The sequence below is a fragment of the Pseudopodoces humilis genome, chromosome 6 (assembly GCF_049639895.1).
Source record: "Pseudopodoces humilis isolate 2021_Gansu_Grassland_sample_001 chromosome 6, ASM4963989v1, whole genome shotgun sequence".
Lineage (NCBI taxonomy): Eukaryota > Metazoa > Chordata > Aves > Passeriformes > Paridae > Pseudopodoces > Pseudopodoces humilis.
The window spans coordinates 21105059-21130405 of NC_142205.1; positions in this window are offsets into that span (position 1 = coordinate 21105059).

A 25347-nucleotide genomic window follows, 5' to 3' on the forward strand; every position below is an offset into this window, starting at 1 on the left:
GAATTAGGATAAGATAAAAAACTAAGATTAGTCTGGATTAAAGTTATAGGAAAACACTGATGGAATTATAGAATTTCAGCTATTTACTGTATCTACCTATTTTTATTTTGCTATCTTAAAATTCAAAATAATTGCTGAAGACCAAATGCTAAATGGTGTTTTCAAATATTCCCAAATTTACAGCTTTCAGCTGCAAAACTGACCCAATCTATTCTGGAATCTACATATACATGTACATGGAAAATAATGAGTGAAATGTTTGGCAAAGAGATCTGGTCTTACATTCCTAAAATGTCTTTTTTTTAAAGCTTGGTGCAAATGTAATGCAGTTAAATGCAATTACATTATTATCACTGCAAAATAAAGTCAGAACACATTTTAACCTAATATTTTTTTTTAATCTTTTATTAGGGGTTTGTGTAAATTAAAATAAAAAAAATAAAACAATTTGAAATTCCTCGATTTAAAAATAAAAAAAATAACTGCTATAAATGCCAACTGGGCATATAGAATTTTTTCTTAATCTCATGAAGAAAGACAAACATTATTTCTTTAACTTTCATGCACAAGTCCTATATTAAAATAGTATGTTTAGACAGTATGTGTGAGTATAGATGTTGCCAGTGAAGAAGGGTATAACAGTAGCTTTTGACTATGCTTTATGCTACCGAAAAGTAATCTGAAGGTGAGGTCTGCATCCCTGAGAAAGTTATTATATTCTTGTTCATAGGCTTAGTTTCACAAATTCATTTATAGCTTTTGATTCTGTATCTTTAGTAAACCCTATACATAATGTTATGGGGTTTTTTTTTCTTAAAACATGAAATAAAGTGCTTCTAAGTGCTTTTTAGGTCACTCATTTTTTCATATGTGCTAATTACTTTTTTTGTTTGAGGAAAACTTTCTATTGAGATTAAATATTGTAAACAATTTTTTCCAAAGCAAAGCTAATGTACACAATAAAAACATCTCCTCCAGGAGGATTTAATACAGCTGAATATAACATGAGATTAAATAGTCAGCTCTTATTGGCTCCTTCTGCACCTAATCATTTATACTGCCTAAATTACAGTGCTCACTTTGGTTCAGTTTTGGAGAAACCAACTCATTCCTAAAGCAGAGAAACTGAGTCACTGGAAGAAAAATATGGAAAATTTTGGCTTGGATGAAGGGAGGTACAGATCCAGACTGTAGTTAAACTTGTCCCTTGGCCTTATTAACATAAAATGAAGTAAGCACAAGTCATGAGGTATGGTTTTTGGGTTTATTTTTGTTCAGTGAAAACTCAAAAAGGAAATACTATTGGAGCAGTAGTCATTTACATGTGTGCATTTTTTACATTTTCCCCTTTTATTTATTTGACAAGAAGCTTAAATATAAATACTACTGACAAAATATGCCAGCATTTCTCATAAACCTACTCAAATACTGGCAAAATATTGTTAAACAAGATGCTGTCATGCACCAGCTGTCAGTTTCAGCACACTATTGCTAAGTGTCATGTTAAAGGGCAAATGAGCTATATTAACCTAATCCCCAGAGAGAAGCCCAGAAAAGAAGTTTGAGGGTTTTTTCCCTAATAAAATCTTAAAAGTAGAGATTTTAAAGACTTTCTGTGGTAACTCACCAAAGGGCTGAAACTTAATATTTCCTGGATTTGGACAGCTATAACCAAGTAACTTGTGATTTTATCATTAATTGAAAGAAGCAAGTTTCTAAAAAGCATTTCTGGAAAGCTGTCACAAAGCAACAATATTGCAATTGAATATTTTGTCATTTCTCATTCACACTGTACATTTCTGGAAAGCATCACACCAAGCACACTCTTCAACACCCTCACATTACTGTGTTTTGCTTTGCTTGTCTTCTTACAGGCTGGACAATGCAAATAAATTTCTACAAAATAATAAGGAAAAAATATATTAAAATATATCTTCCTTTAGAATTTTTTTCTAGGAAACAAAAAGTATATAAACCCCATGCTTCAAAGACATAAATCCTTATAAATTATGTGTATGTGGGATATCTTAAGTATATACAAGAGCAACTGGTGTAGCAAGGCTGAGCTAATGACTTCTGCAACAGTAATCATTAACCTTTTTGAGTGCCTCCCAAAGGGACTGCTTAGTAACAGCCATTAGAGAATCATATACCGAGTTCTTGCAATGTTGTCTAATGATGAGTTATACATATTAATTAATTAGTCAAGGTTTGTAAAGTGCTTTGGAAAGGATAAAGGATAACATACCAGTAAGTGTTAACTGCTATTACGCTGCATTCTTTTGCATTAACCATTCCTAAACAGAACTCTGAAGCAATGTAGTGATGGCTTTTTTGAGAACACTGTTGTTTTTCGCTCCAGTGATGTACCAATCCAGTCTTTCAAATTACTGAATTTAGCATAGTCAGAGCCAGGCCCAGTCCTGGAATGGCTCTTGCTGTAAGGAGCGTACTTGCATACACACACTTGGCTGTGTACGTCTGCACACAGTTCCACTCCTACATTAAACACGCCATGAACATCACTAATGTTTTAAAAGCATTGAAATATCTATGTCTTTGACAGCATGGCTCCTGAGAGTAATTCACTCTGGTACCCAGGCCTAAGGTGCCCAAGACCTTGGAACTGTTGAAGTCTCATGCTATGCTTTTTCACAGAGAAGTCAGGACTTGATCATCCATGAAGTGATGCTTTTTCATTGCTTACCACAATCAAGTCACCACAGCAGGCAACAGCGGGTGATGCCCAGAAGTCCACTTGAAAATGACTGCAGGAGATGTGTCTATATTGAACAGTTTATTTTAGTAAGAGGGTTTAGTTTAGTCTGGACATGATGCCATAACAGTCCAGAAATTTTCATCATCTTCTGCATGTTAAATACTGCAAATTTGTAAATTTCATAGTATTTTTCTTTCTCCTTGTTTTTTAATAGAATTATATACAGAATAAAATATAACTACAATAACATTCTGAGAAGGTTGATATTTTTCTCTTGTAAATTGTAGATTTCATTGATCTGCTTACAGTTGCTAACCTGGCCTGATTTAGACACCATCATCCTGGTTTTCTATTATTTCATCTCTCCGAGGAAGAAAGAAACTATAACTTGTGTCATAATCCTAATCAACATCCTTTTTTGAGTTTAAATTATCTAGAAACACTTTTTATCACCTATTCTTTTTCTTGGTATACTTTTATTCTCTTAAACTCTTTTTTCTTCTTTGTTTCCCTAAACTTGAATTCCACAACAGCACTAAATGAAATTTTTAAAAATATGTACGTTTTAGACACCCAAGGAGAGATTGTTTTTATGCAAATTTCTAGATAAGCAGTAATTTGTAGTAAACATAAGTGAAATGACGAAAAATTATCACTCAAAATCAATTAATCCTAATAAAATATCAAAAATAAAATATACCCATAAAAAAATATGATTGTAATTAACCATTGTAAAACACTAGTGCACAGCTCTTGCTTTTTACTGAAGTATTAGAGGGGACATTAACAAAATCTAATTAAATAAATATTTTTCTTTTTTTCTATTGTTTTAGATTTTATGAAAATAAATATTAGGCTCTTCAAAATTATGCAGTTTGTAGAACAAGGAATTATGGAAAAGAATACAGGAAGAATTGACAAAAGCTTTATTTTTCAATATCCTTTCTTTCCTTCTGTAATTTCCTTCTAATTTTTACTTTTCTTATGCTGCTCTGATATCAAAAATTCCTGCTGGGTTGTCACAATAACTATATTCATGAAACAGCATAACATACAATTTGCTTTTGGAACAGAGGGTAATAATGGAACTGGATGTGCTGACAACATACTGCAGATTGCAAAAATTAGGAGAACTTTATAATCTATTTTCTAAGAAAGTAATTATGCATTATTAATTCTGACTTAGGGTAGATCTCACATTTCAGTAATCTCATGGGAATTTATCTGAAGTCATATGCTGAACTAATGACCATGCAAAACATGATTTTTAAGGATAAAGTTGTATGAAGTCCTAGAACCCTGGACTGCAAAGAGTCTTGGTAGTCAAAATCAATACGGAAAAGAAAATATGGAACTAAAAAGGAAACACTGAAATAATTCAAACCAAACCAAACCAACAATCCCAAAAACAAAGAAAACCCTTACAAACCCAAATGTGATGCATTTGTCTAAAAGTTTTATCTTACAGGCAATATAGAACAACATAATATAAACAAGCTTACCAAGAATGTGAGACATATATAACCTATGAAGGAATCTAATTTAAACAATATTGTAAGCCTTTCAGGGCTAAAAGAGAGAGACTTTTACTTACTTTACAAAAGAGACTTTTCTGTGAAATGCAAACAGATTTGCATGCAAGGAGGTATCCAAGCATCCTTAGGACTCCCTTGATACATGCAGAAACGAAAGCTTAAATAATGGTGGCATATATTTATATATATATATATAAATATATGCATATATATATACATGTAACGGGAAAAACAAACATGCTTTTTTATTTTCTGGTATATTAGTCCATTTTTTTCTTAATCCTATGTGGGTTTTACACCAGATAAAGGTGGAATTTAGTTCCAGACCTTTTTTTCCATTAGCAGTTTTAGTGATAATTCATTCACTTCTCTTTTCTTATATTTCTTCAAATAACATTTTCAGGAATGGTCAGGTTTTACAGATGAATGGACATTCTTCCTCTTCCACCTAAATACTTCTCCTTACCTGTAGTCTGATTAATTATTTACCTTAACACTTATGTCAGCAAATAATCTATAGCAGTCCACAAAAAAAATATTCTGTAGCTTGATAACTGCCAGTTCAAACTCAAGCCAGTCATGGAAAATGGGCAGTAAGACTTGATTTAAATCTCATTAACCACAATTCTGATGAGTATGACTGTTGAGGTCTCATAAAATGTTATTTTAGTTGTGAATATTTATTTTAATATAGAGCTAGTGTAAGGAAATACACTTTATTTATTGTTGTATTTTCTTTATTAGAAGAAATTTTTAAGTTTAAAATTCTATTTATCATTGTGCTAATCACTGTACATCTAGGTAGGATCTGGCCTTCGAGAATGAAAACTGTTGAGTTAAACACTGTTCCATGAAAAAAAGACATTCAAAACAAATATTCTCAATTTTGTTTGCATTTTACCTAGGGGAAAAAATGCTGCTTTTGTATCGGATGTTTGTGTACTTGACGATTGGAAGATAATATTTCCAAATGTACTGGGAACAATCAACCAAATGACCACTCATAGAACAGAAATAAATGAGGTTTCTGCCAAAAGACTCCAGGAAATGCAGGCATACAGAGAAATACAGCTATTTTTAACCACTAACATTCAGAGGATCATTCATGCAAGTCTTGTCCTTTCACTGCCTGTAGGTTTTCACTACCAATTGATCATCTTCCAGAAATTAAAGTCCATTTTAGAGTTCACCTACAGATATTACTCCATGGGAAAACCCCATTGCCAATGTGAGCTGGTTGTTTTAATACTGTCACTAAAATCTGACTCTAAAGTCTGTCCTACCATGTTCTTCCTGAGCACATTGTAATAACTTCAATAACAACTAGCTGCTGTTTACCTGCACCAGGTTTCATTGCTTTGCACAGAAGAGAACATTTTCATTGATGGGTCAAGCCTTATAGGACTAATTTAAGTTTGGACTGAAACACTGCAGTTTTTCTCTCAGTAATTATAAAAAAAAAATAAAAAATTTGCAATAGTGAAGAAAATAGGTTTTAAGTTCCATGTAAAAAAAAAAATACTGGAAAGATGAATGTTGTAATAAACTAGGGTGATCTGTATGCAAGGGTATTTTTTCCATGCACCTAATTTTATAATATATTATTCCTCGTTCAAGTGACACTGCTTCTTTGTGATCCTTGCAATCATGATTCATCCTCTGGGGAACAGAGACTCATTTATTGTGATTCTTTCCTCACAGGACTTTTGAATTGCTTGTGGCTTGCTCAGAATGCACTAGCAGAGTTGTCACTGCATGGAACAGGTATTGTGCTGGCTGTGCATTCTTTTCATTGCTACCTACAGACTGATAGATTGATTTGAAAATGCCACAGGCAGTTTTAAAATCCCTTGCTGGGATTGGCTTTAGCAAGATCTGAGGCTCACTGACTGAAACTTGTGCTGATGTCTATCAGTTCCCAAACTCCACTACTATTTAGTGTTTCTAATTGCATGCCCAAAGTCAGCAGGCAATCACACTTGTTGCACTTGACCATATGGTATGAAATTCAGTGTCCACTAAAATCTACCTAATTTGCACCTATATTTTTTTCTACAGGAATCAAAAATCTTCTCCACAATTCAAATTGTCACTCCTTCCCTTTTTCCCACTACCCCCAGCATGGATCAGGATCTGAGAAATCATCCATAAAGTCTCCTGCTAAGTCCAGTTTCACATTATTTCAATGAGGCCATACATGTCAGTATTGCTTTTGCAAACCTTGGTGCTGTGCTGAGAAAATTTCTGCTGCTCCTTTGCCTTGTAGGTCTGTGTTAGTTTAGGAGGGTGGGAAATACCAGTTTTTGCTATGTATGAATACTGTTGTCAACAATGAAATCTGGTTTAGTATGATCTGACAGCCATATTTTTATTACTATTTTTTACTTCTAATAGTTGGTGCTTAACACGGTATGATTCAGTAATGTAGCAGAAGCTGGTACAGATTTATTACACTGTGTATGTGTACACATATGCACTTGTAATAAAGTGAAAATGACATTGCTAATCAAAAAGAAATGCTAAGAATACAACTAATAACTACATTTAGTGTGAAGGATATACTGCGTCATTCTACATTATAATCTATGTATTAATATGAATTTTTATGATAGACCCTAAATTGAACATTGTCATCTTGCATTCAGCAGAAGAATTTGTTGTACCATTGTTATAGAGTACATTTTTCCAGAGCACCTGTACTCTTGGATTTTGAGTTAGAGTTTGGTTTCTCCAAAGACTCGGCAGAAGCTGAGCCAATGGCTTTGCCTCTAAAGCAGCCACCTGCCAAGGAGCTTGTTTTCTGAAGGGCAGGCACCAGACCTGTACAGCCAGGGTAACCCAAACAGACACAGCATTCTCTGATCAGCATGGAGGAAGCCAGCAGGGTCATAATATCAGGGTTACCTCCCCTTTGTCAGCTGTCATCATGAGTTAAAATGCCCTTCTGTCTTTATCTCACTGTTAGCTACCAGAATATCCCTACTGGAGTAAATTTTTCTTTATTTAGTTTTCTCTTTTAGAGTATTGTATGCTGCTACTACAAAGGAAAATTAATTTCAGTTCTACCAAGCCTAATTTATTTTGAATATGTGGATGTTTTACTGACTGATATATCAAAATAAACAAAAAACTAGCTAATTTTACTCCCTTTTAGCTTTTGCCTTTAAGAACAAGGACATTGAGGTCAATTTTATAAATGCAATATGCTAAAATATTAGCTTACTCACTCTATACATTACAACAAGTTTCATAAATCTGAATTCCTGGCAGCTTCATTTCATGGTGCTGAAACATCTGAGTCCTCAGAGGATGTTGAAGGTAAAGCTTAGTAATTTCAATTTGTTCTAAGGTTAAAGCACCTATCCCCTCCCAGAAATGAACAAAATAGCTTGTGAAAGATTTATTTTTTTTTCATATACATATGACTTTTTTCCTCTAGGCAGTCATACAGAATATTAATAATAGATGTCTAAAAGGTAAAAAGAATTGGTTAGAAAATTTCAGTAATAATCCAGAGCTATGACAATCATATATGTGTTAAATGTGATTATGTGAACTTTTGTCTTCATATTACTTTCTTAGAAAGACATATTCTCATGAAGATACAGTCAAATAAAAAGAATAAAGGCCAGAATCACATTTTTTTTTGTTATTTATTTTTTTTTTGTCACTGCATCATTAAATCCAAGTGGCTTGTGTTTGTAGAAGAGAAATATTGATATTTGGGGTAAGATCTTTAAGAATGTCAACTGGTCAGCTTGTTACACGTGAAGATAATGGCAGCTGAAATTCCTCCTCTGGGCCCTGACTCAGACGTTCAGTGCAGCTCCAGCATTGCAGTTCATTACTGTGCACTAGGTAACAGAGAGAAAATAGGAAACCTAGGAAAAAGGCCAGAAAAATACCTTATGGGACATCAATGTCTATCCTCATTAATGAATAAATTATAGATTTCTTTCCCAAAATATGTGGTTTCTTGTTAGGATCTATAATGTTTGTATTAATCCTCCATTTTTGCTGTTAGGTACATGGCAGGACTAGTGCTACTGATGTTGTGGCTTTGTAGCAGTGGTGGGTTGAAGTCACCTGAACAGCTGAATTTCAATTACATCCTTTTCCCCTTTTACAATTCTGTAGATTGTGAGGGTGCAAGTAATCATGTAGACACCAATTTGTCCATATTTGGACACTATCATACAACTTTACAGGATGTTTTGATACTCTTTAGTTTTTGTTCTGCTTTCCTGGTCTTTCATGATACTAAGCTAACATTACTACAGCTTTTTTCCTATTTTTTTCTCTTTCTTAAATTAATTTCCTGAAAGGACCATAAACCTCCCCCCAAAAAAACACTCCAAAACAAAACAGAAAAGATACTCTACAAAGCAAATTAAGTAAATGAAATTTAGTCTCTTGGAAAAACAAGTTCTGAATTCAAATTAAAGAAGCAAAAATGCCCTGATAAGGCTGAATCAGTTCTTCCCATTAGTTTAATACTCTCATTTGCTATTCTTCATCAAAGCTCTGTACCTGCTAATAGTCACATCTTCATGATACTTTATCATCCCTTCTCTACAGTGACTTTAGAAGACCTTCCCAAATGTACTTGCATTGATTGTCACTGGGGAAAACAACAGCCTTCTATACTAAGAAGATTCTACTTATAGTCATACAGAGAAAGTAAACAAAAACGGCCCTTTTTTACATAATCATTATTAATGTAACCTAAAAAACAGTGTTTGAGTTACAAAACATGAAGCAAAACACTTTAAACGCTTTCTGGTTGCAAAGAGAAATATTAGATTGCTACCCTGAGGTTTTAGTATGCTGGCATAAAGTTTACTAAAATTTACTAAATATATAAGACTGTAATTAAAGGTAATTCCAATGTTCTGATGGGTGATAATACGCTTGCATTAGAATGGTCTACTGAAATATCTGTGTGCAAATTTTTTTGTGTGATTATGATTTTTGCCTTCTAAATTCATATGTTTCTGTGGTTTTTTTATGTGTGAGATGACTGCAAGTACATCTAAGGAAACCCAAGTCCTGCATGGTCAAATAGAGGGAAGCCAAACCCACAATTCTGATGATGTTACATCTCATTAAAGTTGTAAATTAAAATACTAACAACATAGATGTTTGCTTAACCTTTTGCCAGTATGAAAATCCCTAATCTGATCCTTATAAAAAGTTAGTTGATTTATTATGGAGTTTAATAAAGAAGCCTCTTGAGTCACTGAAAATTCATTGTCAGAGACATTACTTTAGTAGCATACTTAAGGATTAGTTTCAAATTTGTGTGAAGACTGTTGATTTAGCTTTGGTATAGAGAAACTGGATATATTAATAGAAGGTTCTGGACAGGCATTCGATGGTAGAATTTATTTTTGAGGAAAATTCCCTGACACATACTACTGCTGATCAAAAGTAAATTCTCTGTGAGGAACTCTATTACTAGTTCCTCACAATAACTTCAAAGGGCATATGTTGAAGATCAATTCATTTTTTGAATACATGTCTTTTTTGTTTATCTTTCAAGAGTAATGAAAATACCACATTTCCAGAATTCTTTTTTCCACAACACTGATTTCCATAAAAACCAAAACTGTTTCTGGGTCTTCTGATTCTGTCCCAAATCTTGCAGTATTTAGCTCAATATTTGAAATTCTATTTTGTCCCTTCACAGCACTGTCTGCTTTAGGTGAAAGAATGAAAAATAGTTTAGATAATGTGCATTCTCCAATGCATGTTTTTAAATCTGTCCATCCATTAAATAAAAAATTCTGTCCCTTATTGCTAAAAAAACAAAAAAAACCAAAAAAAACCAAACCAAAACCACAAACAAACAAACAAAAAACCCAAACAAATAAAAACTACTTGGAAATGTGACTTGAATGAACTGAGACAGACAAAAATGATTGAATACTATCTAGTTTTCTCAAGTACTAAGTCAAAAACAAGACAGGACTGTGAAACACAAGAGTGGGTATATGATTAATTTTATCTACTGGGTATTGGCTGACTGACTTTATGAATGTAAGTAAAGAACTGAAACTACTGTTTAGTAGAAGCTCTTTTATTGTTTTTATGCTGAACATGTGGCTGAGACAAGGAATTTTGTCTCCTTATATCTGACACTAACATTCTGTTCCATTCTCCATTTTAAGAGACATGAGTAGCGACTGTTGGATATAGGGTTTTCCTTCCATTTTTTAAACCATACATTTTACTGAATTAACACACAATTTTGCCTATTAGTCTGTACTTTTAAAAAACTGATAAGCAATGTACAATTCTTTCTTCCAAAGTATTGAATTTAAACAAAATAAATAAATTAAATGTCTGTATTCAATTCATCACTATTTCTTTGCAGATACACTCAGGTATACGGCAGTAACATCTTATACAGAGAGAAAAAAAAGAGTGCTCCACACGTTCCTGGGTCTATCTCTACTGTTTCCATTGAAATTCCACTTATATAACACTGTAATTACTCCAGCCTTGCTGCAGTTCAAGTAAAAGTACAGTTTGGAATCACTTTGTCACATGCTAGACAGCAGGCAGTAAATCTCTGGCAACATAAATTAGTCACTTACTGAAATAAGGAGTAACAATTAATCACCTCAGAGAATACTTGGAAGAATTAGCCATTCCTGAGACTACTATTCCTTGCTGACAAACACTGTACAAGAACTCCATCACACACTGCACATAGCTGAGACATAAGCTTTACAAGCTCAGAGAAGGTAGAGTATCCCTAAGGTTCATCTTGGTTATATCAGAAGAGACAAAAGCCTCTGAAATTGTACTTCTCTCAAAATAATGTTTTAATTGTATTCATGATTAGTGGTATATGTGAGTGTCCTGATGAAATAATGCTAGTTTTTTTATTTGTAAGAATGATTTTTATTTGAACAAATGAAATCATTCACACAGACACAACTGTAATATTTTTATTTTTTTTTTTAACAGTCTTTTTTACCCAAGATATAATATTATTGTATTTTATGGTCACAATATTCTTTAATTGAATTTCTGGTTCCTCATTCCTAGTATTTTAAAATTATTTTATACCTATGTGTTTGCAGAGTAATTTACAGCACATAATCATAAAATCTCCTGCTGTGAAGAATGACATATACTGATGCATTTCTGAATGCCATGAAGCTGAACCAATCTCAGCTGTCAAAACTGTTCCATTAGGGAAAGCATAAGTTTGTAAGCATCCATCCAGCATAAACAACATTTTTGACCTCTATATCTTGCAGAATAAAGGAAGTTTACCTATTATTATGTGCATTTCAACTGTGCTGCTCTCACCAAGACTGCAACTACATGTCCAGAAGTTGAAGTGATAGAATAGGAAAGAAAAGATCATTCCTTTAAAAGAGTAACCTATCTGGAATTCATCCCACATCTTGGAATATATCCAGTCTTTGTACAGTGTGTGAATAAGTCCAATCTTGCCCCATCCCAGCGCACAGTGTGCACACAATCATAATCCCAAATACAATTTCACTCTCTCCACTTTGTCCTAGAAAATATTTTTCTTCACCTTTATATCAAGTATATTCTAGTTTTCTGCACTGAGCATAATTTCATCACCTTTTCTTTATAGACCCTTCCTACAACATTCACGGACTATTATCAAGAACACAGAACATGCATTCTTTCCAGTTAAAAATAGCTATGAGATTTATGATAGCTGCAAAACAGTTTCTGTTTTGCGTGTTAGGGTTAGTGGTGGGGCAACCCTCAGGCTTACAGAGAGCCTAACATCAAACTCCTCAGCAAATCTGATATGCAAATGCTGTGCTCAGTACATATACAAAGCTTACTTCTCCCTATTATGAAAACTTTTCCTATATAATTGCATGAATTCCATAATTCCACTACTGATTTTAATTTTCACATTGTTTCCCTTTTCAACAGAGATATAGCATTCCACTGTGGAAGGAAAACTAAGGCTTCCCAACAGTTCAAATTTTATTGAATACTCAGGAAACAATTCTACTATTTGCTCATTTCTGCTTGCTTTTCAGAACTGAGAATAATTTCATTCTCCTGGAATGAAACCATGCTTCAGGTCCCCTTTTTTAATTATACAGTCATCATTTTCTGGATTTTTTCAGATTTAATGAAAACTGGGTATATCCAGGAAAAGCAAATCTTTTCTCAAAAAAATCTTAAACAGTTTTTCCCGTTAGTAATTCAATTGCACAAAACACTTTGAGTCTCTAAATCTTATCTGAAAAAAATATAGTGGGGAGAAAACAAATCTTTCTTATATGTATATAATGTTCTGGAGTCAAAACAACAAATGAAACAAGTAAAATTCAGATTTTCTATCTCATATCTATTTATAAGGACACTGCAGGGAATATTCTTTACTATGCAGCATAGTAAAGGCAAGATGTTACCTTCTAATGGCAAAGGAAATTATTTAATTTGATCTGCCTAGAAGGAGCTTGAAAAAACTATCATAAGATCATAGAATCACAGAATCATAGAATGGTTTGGGTTGGACAGGATCTTAAAGATAATCTAGTTCCAACCTCAATGTCATAGGCAGTAAAATTCCTCATGAATTTCAATTAACTAGGTTTCTAGGATATTTTGGATAGAAATGACAAGATGTGTCAAAAGTCTCACCCCATTTTATGATCTGTAGCAACAGACCACTAGATCTGTAGTACACAAATAAAGGTTAATTTTGATACCATTCTTTACCAACTTCCTTATCATGACAGAGCCAAGTAAGTATATAGAAAAATGCAACCACAAACATATTTTTTTTCATTATTACTGAATCTCTAAGCACCATTAGGAAAGAGATTTGACTTGAGGTGAACTGTGTGTATTTGTCCAATAATTTGAAATTCTTCATGCTCTGCTGAGTAAAATTAGGAAGCAGTTGCTCTGAGACAGGTGCCATTGTTTTTGATGTTAGATGGTGTCATGGAAATGCTTTCACACACACATCAAAGTATAATCCAAGCAAAAAAAGTAAATCCAAGTACAATCCAAAGTAAAATCCAAGTAGAACTGGATTATTTAACTGGAACTATTTGCACAAAGTTGTGAACAGAGACAAAATAGGTTGTAAGAATATAAAACATTTTATTACAGCATAAATAGTAGATAACCAAAATATTAAACATAAATAAATATTTTTTCCAAGGACTCACTGGCTCAAAAAAAACTCTAACTGATGTAGAATGGAAAATCTAAACAAATCTCCATCCCTTTACACCTTCTAGAAATATCCACCAATTAAAAATAGTTCACAGTCCTGAGCAGCTAATAAAAATATACAAACATGAAAAACAGACAGGACACTGCCACTTTTCATGAAGGCAGTAGAGAATGAGTATGATTGTTCATAGCTTCTTTTTATTTCATGTCCTTGAAGATTCTTTCCCTGCATTTCTTACTTTTAATTTTGCTGTAAAATACTAAGTACCCCTCTCCATTCCCACAAGTTAAGCACAAAAATAATTTTTGCTCTAATTTTAAAGGAGGCAAAACCATAGTAGTTCCTTTAATTTTACTTGAAATACGTTAATGTAAGTGCCAATACGGATAAAACTAAACTTCATATAGATTTATCACTGAAGTATATCTACAGGAGTTTTCCTCTGAAAACATAAGCCAATTGATTCAATGTCAGGATGGAAGGAAGACTATTATGGGTCTACAGTTTCTTATAAGACAATAAACATAGCTCTCAAATCCATAATTAATACCTCTTTTCAAAATCCCTTTTTTTTCCCCAAAGTGATATAAAAAACTGAAAATATGAGCATATTTCAGATGTATTTAGAATGGTTAATCCCATTGTATTTCTCTTCACATGTATGCTGTTGTAGAGACTCAAATCAGCAGGAAAAAAATTTAAAAAGTTTGAAAAATATATTGTATAAGAATAGTTTTTATCAGAGTACAGTGCAATGTACTACACACCTTCATTGGCAATTGAGACATTAGAAAGGGAAAGTACTTCAACACTTTGCAGATTTAAGGTTGTGCTTTGTCAGTGGATGGAACAATTTTTGCAATTAATTTACAAGTAGTTGCAATTAATAGTGAAAAAGTTTTCTATTTTAATTCAGTATAAATTACCTGGAAAATTGTGTTACCATGTTACTTGTTTCCCAGCTCACTAGAGATAAACTGGTAATAAGAAGTAGTAGGTAAATATTTGGTAAGCAATCCTTTTTCATTATTGAAATTTATAATTATAGTTTTTCCCCTCTTTAATAATTGAATATGCCTAATTGCTCTTCCTTTTAACTGTAATGCTGGGTTTCAAACTGGTGAATGGACAGGAAAGCACTAGCAGCGACATTATTCTAGTGTTGCTTTCCCTTCTATACAACAATTTGAACTCAAGGAATAAAGTTAAATGAAAAAGGCACTATCCTAGACTTTCAATTACAGCAGAGGCAGGGAGCCAAAATTATCCCTTTCATTACTGAAATACTTCTCATAGCTACACAGGCAGAATCCCTGCTGCTGCTACTTCTGCTATTCCTGTTGTTGTTACTGCCACTTTTAAATTGAAGTGCCCTTGAAAACAGATGAGGTTATAGGTCACTAAATAGAAGTTAAAATTGTGAAAAATGTATATTTAAAGGAAACTGAAGAAAAAAAAAAAAAAAAACCAAACCAAAACAGCAGGAACAGGGAGACATTCAGATCTTCTTTTCCCTTATCTCTGCTACAAAGATATGATTTTTCTCCAGATCTGTAATAATTTGTAGTAGTAGCAATTGTGCCACTAGTTTGTCAGTGAACACGAAATATGAGTGTGATCCCTATATGTCTTTTAGTAGTGCTTTTACCCAGAGATATTTTGTACAAGAATCTACTGACTGAACAACTGGGTGCATTCCATCTCTGGTGTACCCACCTTTTACTGTGTTACAAATCACCAAGAAAATGAATTATTCTTCCATTGCTTTGAACATCTTCACATGAAGGATATCATATCTCAAGAGCAGCTCTTTATTTTCCCTGTCTACTTCACTTTGGAAGAGAATTTCTTTCTACCAAGCACATAAGCTTAACCCACGACTTCAAGGGTGGAACAACAAATCTGAAATATTTGCATAGCTTTGAAAGTGGTTTTCCTTAGCCTTATGTGAGGTGAAACAATTCATTCCTTGTCTACCAGCCTCCTGTGTGATTTAGAATTGCCTCTTCTGCAAGAACTAAAGAAAAAACCAGGAAGGGTCCCATGTCATATTTTCTTCAGTACAGGAGAAAATCAAAACCTATCTTATTATTACAGATGAAGATGAAAAGAACATTAAAACAGTAAGTGACAACATTCTGTTTCAGGCTGAGCAAAAAGTGTCAGCAAATAACCATACAAAGTTTATGTACCAAAAAAACCCCTGTCTAAACACAAAAGAAAATAGATTACATAAGATGAAAGGTTTGTGTCTCTGAAATAAAATAGCTAAAATGCATTCAGCAAACTGAAAAAAATGGTTCCTGACGCATAACAAGACCAAACATCATCTTCACCTAACAAGAGTCTCGGCACTCACATGTTAAAAGTTATGTTGCAAGGAACATATTGCAAGGAACACAGTGATGAATCATGAGAGAATTGCAGCTAAGCAGGAGTCTTGCTGAAAATTTCAGTAATGAAGAAAGAATAGACCAATCCATAAGGTTTTCTGATGAATAAGAAAGTCTGAAGAAGATGTTACGTACAAGAAGCATACTTTTTATAAATACTTTTAAAATGTCATACTTGTACAAGGAAACAATAAAAGCAAGGCCTTCTGAAATTCCTCAGAAACTTTTTTGCTTCCTTCTTCCAGTCTTGGACCAAAGGAAGTCAAATACTTTGGAAAAGATGTGGGGTTTTTGTGTCTTTTCTGGTCAGCCTGGGGATTTGGGGGATTTGGGGGGAGGGAGGGGGAGTCTTTGGATTTCTTCTTCTTCTTTTTTGACAAAATAGTAGCATACATAATTATGTGTGTACTTTGATTTTTTAGACACTGAAATAGAATCACATGTGATAGTGTGAACCTCCCTTATTTTTATTCATGCTAGAACTTATTTAGGATCTCATTAAAATTATCAGACACACTTAGTGGAAGGCTAGAATGTCAATGATTTTCTAATGACAGTTCCATAACAGCATCTATTACTGTGAGAGTTATATGAACCTTTCCTGACTCTTATCACTTGAAGATATTGGAGCCTCAGAAACACTCATCTCTGTCTCTGAGGAGAACAGTCTTTCTGAACTCTAAAACCCTTTCTTGATATCTTGACAATTTACACTCTTGCTGAACTCTTATTACTCTGTAGTGGAGTACAAGATACACTTTCTGTCACTGTGATACTGTCTTATCCCAAAATTTTCTGTGACAAAATAACTGGCAGTTATCATAAACACAGAAGGAGAGAATATTCAGATCAACCACAAAATCTGCAGCTTTTGTTCTCATACGAGTAATCATATATCGCCTATCCATGGAAAACTATTCTTATGTGTAATTGAAGTAACTACATAATCACACTTTGTACAGGTTTTATGACAAACTAAAACTTATTTCTTCTCTATTACATTTTCTTCCTCAAATTCCATTTAGTACTACCAAATTTTGGCTTTAAGTACAGAGACGATTAAATATAATTTTTTTCTATCTTTCTTTTCCTCTCCAGAGAGGGGAAGAAATATCAGTACCTTTCCCAGGAAAGGTTTAAATTGTGCAGGTTTTGTAGTGGCACCTGTGCTGCTGCTCTCTCTATCTCAAAAAGGCTTTCCTGGTGACAGAATAAGCACAGAGGGCAACTGACATGATGAAGGGCTTCTCACCTCCTCAAACAGAGAAATGAAAACAACTGAAAACCCCTCTGTTTGTAGAGAAGAAGAATGAGGTGAGATGATGGTTTCAAATTCATTAATGAAATGGGTAAGATGAATGGAATAGCTATTCACCTAATTCTCTGATCCTAGAATTAAAGAATATCAATTGAGACAGCCATGAGATCCACTTAAAATAGGTGAAGGAATATATTCCTTTGCACAGTGGGCAGAAATTTTCTGGAATCTCTTTCTAGGGGAGATTGTGGAGGTAGATGGAATTAGCTGTTTTGAAATGGGATTGAAAAAAATCAGTAATAGGGTTATAAACTAGATAACGAAGAGAGCAGTCAGGATCATTAATCCAATGACTGTGGAGAAGCATGTGAAAAATTAATATCAGATATTGGTCAGATTTGTGTGCCTTCCCTAAGCATCATCTTATTGTCACTGAATTTGGTGGACCATTTGATCTGATCTAGAAAAACATTTTTTTATGTTCTCATATGATTTCAACATGCTATGATAAGGCTTATTCTTAGTCATGTTAAGGGATAAATTTCAGGTTCTGCTTAAATATTTCTCTGACATTTATCTGCAAAATAAGCATCCCTAATCAAAACTAAGGACACTAGCAATCAGCTGGGAATCAAATATCATATCTAACTTATGCAATGATTTGATCAGTAAAACCATGAATAGAAACAAATTTCCAGACTCTTGGTATTCAAGTCTTACTATAAATAATTCAGGAATAAATCATGTGAGAAATGTAAGAAATGTGGCAGAATTTTTTCATTATTGAAACATTCACTTTTGTAATTTCTGCTCTTTAAACATTCTACACTTTTAAGAGTTTAAATAGCATTTATGGATGCACTTCCTTATAGAGTAAGGGGAAAACCATAGACAGAACGACAGAGAAATCATTAATGTAGGCACATTAAAATATTTTTTTTCATTTAAAAGCCAACAAAACCAGAAATGAAAACAATAAATATTCTAGACTGCAGATTAGAAAATATTGAAAATTGCTATGTATTATTTTTCCTCCACTCATCATAGATACGTTTACCAAATTTATTGAATATATTTGCTACTCTTATATTAAACACAAATATAAACAGGAAAATAAGACCATCATTATATCGTTGCTTTTATGAATATTAATTAATATTACAAAATCTAAAGAAAACCCCCAACTTAAGAATTCTTTCCCAAATAAATTATTTATCCTTCACCACATCTAGCCTACCATTCTTTGGAAAACTTTTGCAGACAATGAGTCTCTTTCTTTAGAGGTCTCAGGAGTGTTATTGTCCCCACAGTGTATTTTCAGAAGCATTGGTCTCTGTAACCCATGCTGACTTTGCTTTCCATCTAATTACTTATTCTCTCCTCTGCATTTCCTCTAGAATCTTAGTTTATCCCAAGTTTTTCCACCTCCATAGCTGTTAGCTACCACACTGAGTCACTGCAGAGCTGGAGAAGGATGCAAATAAGCTTTTGTGCCAGCTGCCTCTTATCAGCTCAGCCAAAGTAAGGCTGAATGCCAGAAAAACAAGAAACAGGAGGCAGGCAGAATAAAAGACTGAAACTATGGGCAGAATACTAAATATCTGAAGCCAAGAATGTAGAGAAGAACTACTACTGCCCACACCTTCATTTGTCTTATCCCATTTTCTCATAGCTATTTTTTATTTTTAAATTCCAATCTAATGAAAGGTGATAAATCAAGAATTGATGCTGCTCTGTAACACAGGACCCAAGTGATTCATTGGGGTTTTTTATGTTCTTTTTCTGCAACCCATAGGTCAGGAAAGAAAATATTATAATTTGTGATGAAGGACAAAAAGAAACCTTGTTATATTATGCAGAAGCAAAACCAACAGTTGGAAGTTCAAGTAATTCAGTATCAAAGCAACAATGAATTCCTTCCACCCTTTTTCTCCCTTTCCAGTGTCCATGTCCATGGACAGAATTTGCTCTTATTTCTAAATAAACTGAACTCAAATTCATCTAAAATCGTAATGAATCTCAGGGTTTTTCTAGCTCCTAATATCCTTGTCTTGGAAAAGACAAAGCTTCAGCTGCAGCCTGGTACCAATATGTGCTAGGTTTATACCTAGGCCAGATACAGAGGATAGACCAGATACATGGAATATTCATTGATGTGAATGGGAGCAGAAATGATTAAAAATTGGTTTTCTATACCTGTGAGAACATATTTCAAAGCATAACTCACCTGTTGGTTTTTTTTTTTGTACAAATCAGAATTTAAATAAAGAAGACTATATCAACAAATTTTGTATAAAAGTATACTAGACTACAAATTGTGCATTTATTATGTAAAATGAAAGCATTGCAAGAGATTCTTCTGAACAGCTTCATGTCAATAAAGTGTTGATACCTTCCACAGCTGTCAGAACAGCAGAATTGTCCTGTCTCACACACACAGACACACCGATTATTTGTGGCATGTCATGCCTTACGGGAATTGTGCATGCAAGCACACCTCACTAGGTGTACAGAGTGGGAAAGAGTTCTGGGGTCAGAGTGGTAACAATTATTCTTTGATGAATCCTTGTTAATTTAAGATGCACTGCATCCTAGTCAGCTGAATTTTAGGAGAAAATCAGAAATGTGTTGGATATTTCCCAAGGCAGGTAAAAGATTGAGTTCAGTTTTGTCTTGCTGATGTACTGAAATTCACAGCAGTGCTGACAGGGATAAATGCTCTGCCTGGAAATGGCAGACCACACAGAGATGTATTTGTCACTAAAATTACCTAGCTGACCATTTGTTAAATGTGAAGTGTGCCCACCTACTTCTAAATATCAACAACACATTTGATGAAAAATGGAAATGTGGTCATTTTTAGGTAAGTGTTACATTTGCCACAGAGATTAGAGTAAACAGCACCATAAGCACAAGTATCCTTTGCAGGGTTCATTGTCAGTAATTTAAGGTATGGCACCTTAAATTCTAGAAATATGATTAATGTTCTGGTGAAATATGATTAATGATATAAACCTAGCAAAAATATTTTCTGAAATAGTATCTTCCAAAATAATAAAAATATTTTATGTGTCCTTACATAGTTGTTTATTAAGTTAAAAACACAGTGTGTGTGAAAATTTAATGGAGTGAATAGTTTGGTTTTTTTCCCTACTTGGTAATGATTCATCATCAGGATCTAATATAACACAACTTTCATCTCTCCCAGGAGATTCCACACTCTTTACACCTGCAAGTATCAGTAAACTGAACTTCTCAGTTGTGGGGGAGTGCAGGCTATGGTGTTTAGGAGCAAAAGGATTCATGCCAGTTGTGACATAAGAATTTACTATATCACTTTCATAAAATGTAGTAAAAAATATTCAAGAAGAGTAAAATGAGTATAAAGGAACTTGTGTCCCCCATTTCCAGAAGCACCAAATTTCCACAAAACCTCTTTCTTAATTTTCCAAATAATAAAATACAAAAGCATGAGATTTTTTTTGATGCATCACAGAATTCTTACGCTGGTGGCTTTAATTTCTGAGGCTTTCTGATCATGAGTTATTGTGGATAGGGGCATACACACAGGCTCTCTTGGTGTGTATTTGCTGTTGTAGATGAAAATTCAACAGAACTTTTGTACTATTTCCTCTTTCAGAGAACCCTCTCACCTTCAGCATCAATTCTGATATTTTCTGTTCCTGGCATGTACCTGACACCCATCTTGTGAACCTGCCTGCATCTTTTGTCAATGGTTTCTGTAATGGGAAAATATTCAGTGAAGTATATGGATGGGTTTTCTGGGGTTTTCAAAACTCTATGTCCTCCTTGCCCAGTGTAAGTACAATGGAATAGGACCAGGTTTTCCTCTCAATCCTCAGCTTCAAAAAACATCTTAAAAGTAACACTAGACTGTGACCTGCCTGCCTGCAGACAGCTTACAATAACTTTAATACCTGAGTTTCAGTGGAGTGTTGTGCGCAAGCCCCACTTTGGTGCCTCTAGTCCTCTAAATATGAAAACTGATGAAAAGGTAGAAACAGAACTAAATGTATTCTGCCTCTCTACATAGCTTCATAAAGTCTATTAGTTTCAATGAAACAGAAGTTAAATCACATGAGGAATATGGTCTAATCATTAGAATGATCTTAGCTTTTAAAAACACACATTCCTCCCCATAGAGTTTATTTAAACAAAGAGATAATAATTTTCACCTTTTTTTGTAAAATAAGAAAGAGCTGTAGTGAGTCCCTCACAGGGTCACAAACCCTGCCAGCAAACCTGATCCAGCAAGAGCTCCTCTCTCCATGGGTCTGCAGGTCCCTGCCAGGACCCTGCTCCAGCACAGGGCTGTCATGGGTTCACAGGCTCCTCTCAGGCATCCACCTGCTCTGGCATGGGGCTCACCTGCGGGCTGCAGGTGGATCTCAGCTCCAGTGCCTGGAGTATCTCCTCCCCTCCTGCCCTGACCTTCTGCAGAATTATTCCTCTCACATATTCTCACCCTGCTCTCCTCTAACTGCACTTACACCCGTGCAATAACCTTTTTCTCCTTTTTAAATATGTTATCACAGAGGTGCTGTGACCATTTCTGATTGGCTCAGCCCTGGCCAGCAGCACATCCATCCAGGAGCTGTCTGGCATTGGTTCTGCTGGTCATGGGGGAAGCTTTTGACAGCTTCTCAACAGAAGCCACCTCAGTAATCTAAACTGGGCCACATAAGCCCAACACAACAGTGAACTGGTACAAGACAGTCATATAATCTTGGAAAATTATTATCTTCTGCATTTAGAATTATATCTTTTGCTTTCACCTGTTTCTTGATGATATGAACAGATCAATGTGGCAGTACTGTAATTTTAAAGACAACGTTCAATGTGGAAATTTTTATATAATGCTAAAAGTAAGATGACTTTGTGGCTGTATACCTGAATGTATTTATTATATTCAATATATTTAAACTGAGAGCTAATTATGATTAGAATTTTTGGACAATCATTCCTCCTGGTTCACATTTCTACTTTCCAAAGAGAAACTACTTTTGAAATGAGCTTTCAGAGGACCTTTCAGATACTTCTCTACAAGATGAAGCTCTGATAATTACAAAAATACTTGTATTGTAGTCATTATTCAAGTATTAACAGCAAAATATTTGGCATAGTATTCATTCATACAACGTTTTAAAATGGTATGTTTTGAATATATAAATAATAGAAATTTAAATAATTTTCTTTAATACCAATTCTAATAATTGTTTATCGTCTTAAACCACAAAAGCCAACACACTGAGAAATCTTTACATCCTGCAATAACCTTTAGAGAACTAATGTATCAGGAAAGGTTAATTTCTTATAGCTTATAGAGATACTCAACTTGTCTAGCTTTTCCTACCATGCTTTCCCTATACTACCTGCTTGGTTTTTGAGTAAAATACACTGCAACATGGCTGTAAACCTTGCCAACAGCTGTTGTCCACCTCTCTGTCTCCTTTTCAGTAATATATGGCATTTAAAATAAATTAAAATCCATCAGTGTCTTTAAAAACAATGCTATGGGTTCTCATGATTAAAAAATTAATAAAGCCAAAACAACAGAAACCAGAATAAAAAAAGAAAATCAAAATAAAATGCATCATTATTGAATTTCAAACATCCATCTGTAGAATATCTGTGTAGCTACCATTCCTTTCTTTTATTTGACATGTAAATTGATTATAAGAGATGTACAGATGCAAATGTTTCTCATACCAGTAACACAGGAGTGACACCCAGCTATCTGTTATTATCTTCTGTTATTGAAACCTGACTGCTTAACTCTGTTCAATCTTGAAAGAAACACAAATTTAAAACAAGAGGATATATATTTTATTAAAATTTAAGAAATGTAATTATTAGATAAGACAGAAAAAAGTACAATAGTAGGATTTATAGCAAATTATTTTATTAGAGAAAAAATAAATAGCCTCTGATGCTAATTACAAACCCCCCCCCAATCAAAAATATATAATCAAAACAGCATGCCAAAACATTGTCTTTATGTAAAACTGATTTTCTTGAATTTTCCTTTCATTTTCAAAGCATATTCTGATTTACATTGACCACTCATGCCTATGAGTTCTGCAGATGACCTGGCAAACAGAAAAGATGACCCTGAAAACTTGAAGCCAGCACATTATTGCACTACTATTACACAATTTCAATCCTAAATCAGATCTTTGAAAAAAAAACATTGCAGTCATGGGATATTTTGAACACTGACCTATTATTCTGAACTCCTAATGAAAATCCTTCAGAAGAAAAAAAGGCAACTCTATAATATTTCTATGTGAAAAAGACACAAAAACCATTTTTGCTTTCACATAGACTAAAGCATATTGGCTGCAGACTCTCTCCTGAAACCACAATTGTGAAATGTGGGGGAAAGGAAAGCTTTGCTATCAGTTTTTCGCAAACTAATACCGATTCAGTAATATACTCTGAAATTGTTTTCATAATGTATTAAACTTGAAACACTTGTCCCTCCTGGAGATCTTTTTTTAAAATTAATCATTACTGTAATGATATGATGGCAGCATGCTTAGGACTGGCAAGGCAACCTTTTTCTTTCATAAAAAGAAATTCCTTGCTTCTGAGACCTGAAAATGTTGTTCATTAATGGAGATAAAAATGAAAATGACATCAGCCAGTATGTAGTGTCAGAAGTAAATAGAGGCTTGGATAGCCAATAGCCCTACCATAGAAACTCTTTCTAGTTGAAACATACACTGAATTATGTCTCTGCTGTTCATAATTTAGAAGAGAAAAGAGGCTGTGGGTTTTCTATCTCAGTACCTTCAGAGCTTTGTATCATCAGTGATTTTTTTCTCTGTTTGGAAAAGAACTAATTCCATCCCAACATGTGTATTCTTCCAATTATGCTTTGCAACAAGATGGACATTTTAAGTTAAAAGATATAACTGTAAATGTGCCGGCTGGTGTTAACAGAGAGGTAATAACTGTTTTTAAGTTCCATTCTATGAACAAAACCAGATGATACATGACCTAGATATGCATTTAACTTAATAAGATGACAAAGGAACAAGGAATAAATCTGCATTCACTAACAATCATGTTATTTCAACATTAGATTAAGACAGTCTTGGAAGGTTGTAGCCTGTGTGTTTCATTTCTCCACTATTGTGGACTATTATTTCAGTGCATAGCAGAACTTATCTACAACATCTGTTTCTACAAATTTGCAGTTTTGTGTTAGATTTGGTGCTCTGCTTCTCTGTTCCTTTTTTTGTTCCCTTGTTCCCTATGATAGGTAATTTACAAAAGAAGGATGGTGGATTTGTAAGTATCAGGCATAATTAGAAAAATGAGGAAAATAGAGCACAAACCCTGTTCTCAAATTTTCTTAATAAGACAACTGAAATTCAGCTTTAATAATTTGTGGGCCTCCACAACATGGTCTAAAACTTCTAAACAATACAAGATTTCATGTGATAACTCTGTCCTTTACTCTTTGCAAGGAAGTGAGAAAGCCAAAGTCTGTTTGGCACAAACTCAATTTATGTTCATTTGGTCCAACAGTTGTAGCAGCATGCCTGGGCAGCACCACAAAAACATTGCTCACTTGCTCATCTACTCAGGAAACAGAAATAATACAACATGACATCTCTTCAATCACTGAACTTGAAGGCTGACTGCTGAATATCAAAGACACGTTAGAAACTACTGAAAATTCTCAAAAATAAGGAAGTTAAAAAGAGTCAATGCAATTTTCTGGTAACACATGCAAGTAAATCTCCGTCTACTCATTGTAGAAATGATGAAATGAGATGAGACGTCTCATTCCCTAACCTCAACAGCTCATGTCTACTCTTTGTGCATCTCTTTGGACCTGCTGAGGCTGAGCTCATCTCAGAGTCCTGTAATACACTAAAATGATTGCATGGAGAAAAGATTTTGGGGAAGCTCTCACACTTGCCAAAAAAACACTCTATTACACTACCCAGACAAGAACCCCTGCTTTCTAGGGACTTCTGAAATTTTCAGTAAGAAACTTCTTTCTTAATTTTCCATTAGACAGTGAATAATTCTATTGTTTCAGTTATTTATTAATATAAACTTCTACACCTGCAATGTAAATCTTGCCAAAATATTTGAAACAGTAAAGTTTCAGTTTTCTCTCTTCAACTCAGAAGCTATAGTGGTTTTCTTTACAAGGGAAAAAGTCACCAATGCATAAATTTCTTTTTTTCTTAAACCCATATTTT